Source organism: Mustelus asterias, chromosome 1, assembly GCF_964213995.1.
Source record: "Mustelus asterias chromosome 1, sMusAst1.hap1.1, whole genome shotgun sequence".
Lineage (NCBI taxonomy): Eukaryota > Metazoa > Chordata > Chondrichthyes > Carcharhiniformes > Triakidae > Mustelus > Mustelus asterias.
In genome coordinates, this window is record NC_135801.1 from 132859925 (window position 1) to 132866111 (window position 6187).

The following is a 6187-nucleotide window of genomic DNA, read 5'->3' on the forward strand; positions in this document are numbered from 1 at the left end:
AAATTTAAATATATTGAGATTATTTTAAGATAACATGCTGTAATTTAAATTTAAGGTAGGACCATGTGTGTATTCCTTGCGAAAGGCTCAGGCAAGTTAGGCAATAGAACCTCTCGTTCAAAAAACTGAAACATTGTGAATGCTCACAGCTGTGTAACTGAATTGGTGAAATATTTGTAGGTGCTTTGTATAAACAGCAAAGTAGAACAATATTTTCACGCGTAACAGTTCAAATCTTTAATGCTTCAATAAATAAATGATCATATCTTGTGTCTGATTTGAAGTATCAATTTGAGTGAGTTAGTTGTACTTTTCTTCCTTAATCAGGACATTGCGGCTAACCCTGCTCCAAGACACGAGACAATAACCTAAGCAAGTACTGAAGGAGTTCAGTGTTGTTGAGGTGTCGTCTTTACAAACATACAAAACTGATGATCAGGAAAAGACCAGCTGCTCTATCAAGTCTCCTCCACATTCATGATAGTTAGAACATCAGGAAAAACACAGCCTGACCCTGGGCCCGACCACATAATATTTTGGAAGAGACCAATAAAGGAAAAAGTATTCTGAAACATTCCTTGCCCTTGTTGATGGGATCACAAGAAGAGAATAGAATTGTGGAATGATAACAACAGAAGGAGGCCATTTGGACCATCGTGTCTGTGCTAGCTCTCTCTCTCAGAGCTACTCAATCAGTCTCATTCCCTGTAGCCATGTGATTTGTCCTATCCTCATTACCCCATATATTTTCCCCTCTAATCCCCTAACCAATACTTCTAGGGACATTAAGGGGCAATGAAGCCTGGCCAATCTACCTAACCAACACATCTTTGGACTGTGGGAGGAAACTGGAGCACCCAGAGAGAACCCATGCTAAATGGGGAGAACGTGCAAATTCCACACAGTCACCCAAGGCCTCAATCGAACCCGGGTCCCTGGCACTGTGAGGCAGCAATGCTAACCACCGTGCCACCGTGCCAGAGTATTGCATTCACCTGGGACACCACCCCAGGGAGGATGGGAAAATGTTGAAGAAGATGTAGTTGAGATTTACTGACTGGTTCCAGGGATGATGGATTCAAAGCTGCGGTTGTTTCCTTTAGAGACGAAAATACCAAGAGAAGATTTGATAGATGTATTTAAAAATGTGAAAGGTTCAGACAGAGAAAATTCAGAGTAATTATTTCCTGTAGGTGAAGCATGGTGAACCAGATGACACAAATTTAAAGTGACTGACAAAAGAACAGAAGCGACATGAAAAGAGGTATTTGCGATGAATGGTTGGAATGCTCTGACTAACAAGGTGATGGGAACAGGTTCAAAAGAAGTTTGCAAAGGGAAATTGGATAAGTATTTGGAAGAAGAAACAATTTGCAGGGATATGGAGAAAGGGTGGGACCAACTGGATTGCTCTTTGAAAAAGACTGCCCAGACCTGATGGGTCAAATGGCCTCCTGTTATGCTATACTATTCTATCCACTTTTTAGATTCCATGAGTGGGATTTTCCAGTCAGGTCCCCCAGAGGAATAGTTGCCGGCAGGAAGGGAAATTTCACGGACCTGTTGACTTTGGACGGAAATTTCTGGTCCTGCAGCTGACAGGACTGGGAAATCCCAGCGTGTCTCTCGATGTGGAAGGCTGGTTCCTGACTCCAAATCACAAGGCACAAAATGACAGACGGACTGCTAGTTGAGATTTACTGATAGTTGAGATTTACTGCTAGTTGAGATTTACTGACTGGTTCCAGGGAACTGCTATTCACCGTCTTCAGAGGATATGAGATGAAAGATCCAGCTGTTCAAGTGATTTCTGGAAAGACTTTTGAACAGAGCCTGAGATAGTAAGAGTAGAGAGGAGGAATCGTTTTTGAAATTTGTTCAAGAGAATTTACTTGCTCAGTGTTTTGATGAGCTGATTGTACAATCATTGCTATTTAACATATATGGAAAGTTTAACATGGCATGTTCAGTTGCAGGAAAATGATATTGTAAGCAAAGAAATTGGAATTCCAGAAGAAACCAAATTGTCAAAGTTTTTTAAATTCAACGATTTAAAAATGTGACATAATGTGGTCAAGAAACAGACGAAGCATCAAGACCCACAATTTCTGTGGATAGACCATTTAGGACGGAGATGAGGAGACATTTCTTCACCCAAAGTGTGGTGAGCCTACGGAATTCATTACCACAGGAAGTAGTTGACGCCAAAACATTGAATGTATTCAAGAGGTAGAATGGAATTAAAGTTTATGGGGAGAAAGCAGGATTAGGCTATTGAGTTGGATGATCGGCCATGATCGTAATGAATGACGGAGCAGGCTCGAAGGGCCAAATGGCCTCTTCCTGCTTCTATCTTCCATGTTTCTATGTTTCTCTCCCTGGCCCTGGGAGAGAGGCTGGAATGCATTGATCTCCAAAGATCTTAGGTGTTCTTGTTCATGAGTTTGGTAGAGCTAATGTAGAGGGGAGCTATACGATAAATGGCAGAACCATAAAGGGTGTAGATACGCAGAGGGACCTGGGTGTGCAAGTCCGCAGATCCTTGAAGGTGACGTCACAGGTGGAGAAGGTGGTGAAGAAGGCATATGGCATGCTTGCCTTTATAGGACGGGGCATAGAGTATAAAAGTTAGGGTCTGATGTTGCAGATGTATAGAACGTTGGTTCGGCCGCATTTGGAATACTGCGCCTTGTTCTGGTCGCCACACTACCAGAAGGACGTGGAGGCTTTAGAGAGAATGCAGAGGAGGTTTACCAGGATGTTGCCTGGTATGGAGGGGCTTAGTTATGAGGAGAGATTGGGTAAACTGGGGTTGTTCTCACTGGAAAGACGGAGGATGAGGGGAGACCTAAATGAGGTGTATAAAATTATGAAAGGCATAGATAGGATGAACGGTGGGAAGCTTTTTCCCAGGTCAGTGGCGACGTTCACGAGGGGTCATAGGTTCAAGGTGAGTGGGGGGGGAGGTTTAACATGGATATCAGAAGAACGTATTTTACACAGAGGGTGGTGGGGGCCTGGAATGCGCTGCCGGGCAAGGTGGTGGAGGCGGACACACTGGGAACGTTTAAGACTTATCTAGATAACCACATGAACGGAGTGGGAATGGAGGGATGCAAAAGAATGGTCTCGTTTGGACCAGGGAGCGGCGTGGGCTTGGAGGGCCAAAGGGCCTGTTCCTGTGCTGTATTGTTCTTTGTCTTTGAGTCACTGAAAGTTAATTGCAGGTGCAGCAAACAATTAAGAAGGCAAATGGCATGTTGTCATTTATTGAAGGACGGTTAGAGTATAGGAGTAAAAATTGTCTGACTGCAATTATTGGTGAGACTGCATCTGGGGTATTGTGTGCGATTTTGGTCTCCATACTTCACGAAAGATATTCTTACCATGGTGGGAGGGCAGCAAATGTTCACTAAATTAATCCCTGAGATGGAGGAATTGTCCAATGAGAAAAGATGGACAGATTGCGTCTCTGGAGTTTGAAAGTATGAGAGGTGATCTCATTCAAACATACAAAATTCTTACAGGGTTTGGCATGGTAGATGCAAGTAAGATGTTACCCCTGGTTATCTAGAACCAGGGAACACAGTCTCAGAATAAATGACAGGTTATTAGGACCTAGATGCAGAGGAATTTCTGCACGAGAGGGTAGTGAATCTTTGGAATTATCTGCCTCAGAGGGTTGTGGAAGCTCAGTCATTGTGTATGTTCAAAATTGAGATCCATAGATTAAAAACACCAGGGGATATGGGGATAGTGTAGGAAAATGGTGTTGAACCAGAAGATCAGCCATTATCTCATTGAATGAGGAGTGGGTTGAATAGTACATTCTAACTCTTATTTTTCCTGTTGTTGTGTTCTTATTTCATCACCTCAAACCAGATCCAGCAATATCTCCTTCCTTGGGCCAGAAATGCAGATCAAGAAAATTCTCCTGAAGAAATTTCAAATCATCTTGCCCCTCTCTACTCTCAACACTCTTGTTATTCCAGTCTATACTGGGACAATCAAAGTCCACCATTAAAACGACTTTGTAGTTTTTGCACCTCTGGGCCTGATTTTACCAAAGCTTCACGCCCAAAAACGGGTGCAAAATCGCGGTAAAGTTGGGTGTCGGGCCTTTAACGTGATCTGCACCCGAATCCGAGCAGATCGTGCCTTTACCGACACCCGATTCGGCGTGGGTCCGGCCCACGCCGGAATCGGGCAGCCCGACGATTTAAATGCATTTGCATGCATTTAAATCAACTTAATGAACCGCGCGCCCAACTCTACCACCCAATCCTACTTTACCGTCTTAGAAACATAGAAACATAGAAAAACTACAGCACAAAACAGGCCCTTCAGCCCCACAAGTTGTGCCGAACACATCCCTACCTTTTAGGCCTACCTATAACCCTCCATCCTATTAAGTCCCATGTACTCATCCAGGAGTCTCTTAAAAGACCCTATTGAGTTTGCCTCCACCACCACTGACGGCAGCTGATTCCACTCACCCACCACCCTCTGTGTGAAAAACTTACCCCTAACATCTCCCCTGTACCTACCCCCCAGCACCTTAACCTGTGTCCTCTTGTAGCAGCCATTTCCACCCTGGGAAAAAGCCTCTGAGAGTCCACCCGATCTACGCCTCTCAACATCTTATATACCTCTATTAGGTCTCCTCTCATCCTACGTTTCTCCGAGGAGAAAAGACCGAGCTCCCTCAGCCTATCCTCATAACGTATGCCACTCAATCCAGGCAACATCCTTGTAAATCTCCTCTGCACCCTTTCAATCTTTTCCACATCCTTCCTGTAATGAGGCGACCAGAACTGAGCACAGTACTCCAAATGGGGTCTGACGAGGGTCTGAAATAGCTGCATCATTATCCCCGGACTCCTAAACTCAATCCCTTGATTGATAAAGGCCAGCACACCATACGCCTTCTGAACCACCTCCTCCACCGGCGGGGCCGATTTTAGAGTCCTATGGACCCGGACCCCAAGGTCCTTCTGATCCTCTACAGTACTAAGGGTCTTTCCCTATATATTGTACTCCTTCATCCCATTTGACCTGCCAAAATGGACCACTACGCATTTATCGGGGTTGAAGTCCATCTGCCACTTCTCCGCCCAGTCTTGCATCCTATCTATGTCCCTCTGTAACTTCTGACATCCCTCCAGACTATCCACAACCCCACCAAGCTTCGTGTCGTTGGCAAACTTACCAATCCAACCCTCCACTTCCTCATCCAGGTCATTTATGAAAATGACAAACAGGAAGGGTCCCAGAACAGATCCCTGGGGCACACCACTGGTGACGACCTCCATTTAGAAAAAGACCCATCTATACCCACTCTCTGCCTCCTTCGGGCAAGCCAGTTCTGGATCCACCGGGCAGCAGCCCTTGGATCCCATGCCCTCTCACTTTTTCTCGAAGCCTTGCATGGGGGACCTTATCGAATGCCTTGCTAAAATCCATATAAACCACATCTACCGCTTTCCCTTCGTCAATGTGTTTAGTCACATTTTTGAATAACTCCACCAGGCTCGTAAGGCACGATCTGCCCTTGACAAAACCATGCTGAGTATTCTTGAGCATACTAAACCTTTCTAAATGCTCATAAATCTTGTCCCTCAGGATCTTCTCCATCAGCTTACCAACCACTGAGGTTAGGCTCACCAGTTGGTAATTTCCTGGGCTGTCCCTATTCCCCTTCTTGAAAATAGGAACCACATCCGCAATCCTCCAGTCCTCTGGCACCTCTCCCGTCTCCATCAACGACACAAAGATCATCGCCAGAGGCTCTGCAATCTCTTCCCTCGCCTCCCACAGTAACCTGGGGTACATCCCATCCGGACCTGGCGACTTATTTATCTTGATGCCATTCAAAGATTCCAGCACAACCTCTCTCTTAAAGTCCACATACTCAATCTTTTCAGTCCACCGCAAGCCCGCAGTACATCCACCCAGGTCCTTCTCCTCTGTGAAAACCGAGGCAAAATACTTCTGGCCCAATCCGCGTCCGCGCTGTTATCGACCTGCCGAATAAAAGTCCGAAGTTGCCGCTGCAACCTCCGAAGAGCGGGGTCAGAGCCTGCAATGGCTCTCTGACCCAGGTCATCCTCTGGTCGGGGCGGGAAGGGGGTGGGAGGAGGAGAGGGGGTGTGACGTCTCATCCCCTGGGGGGAGGGGGGGGTGGATG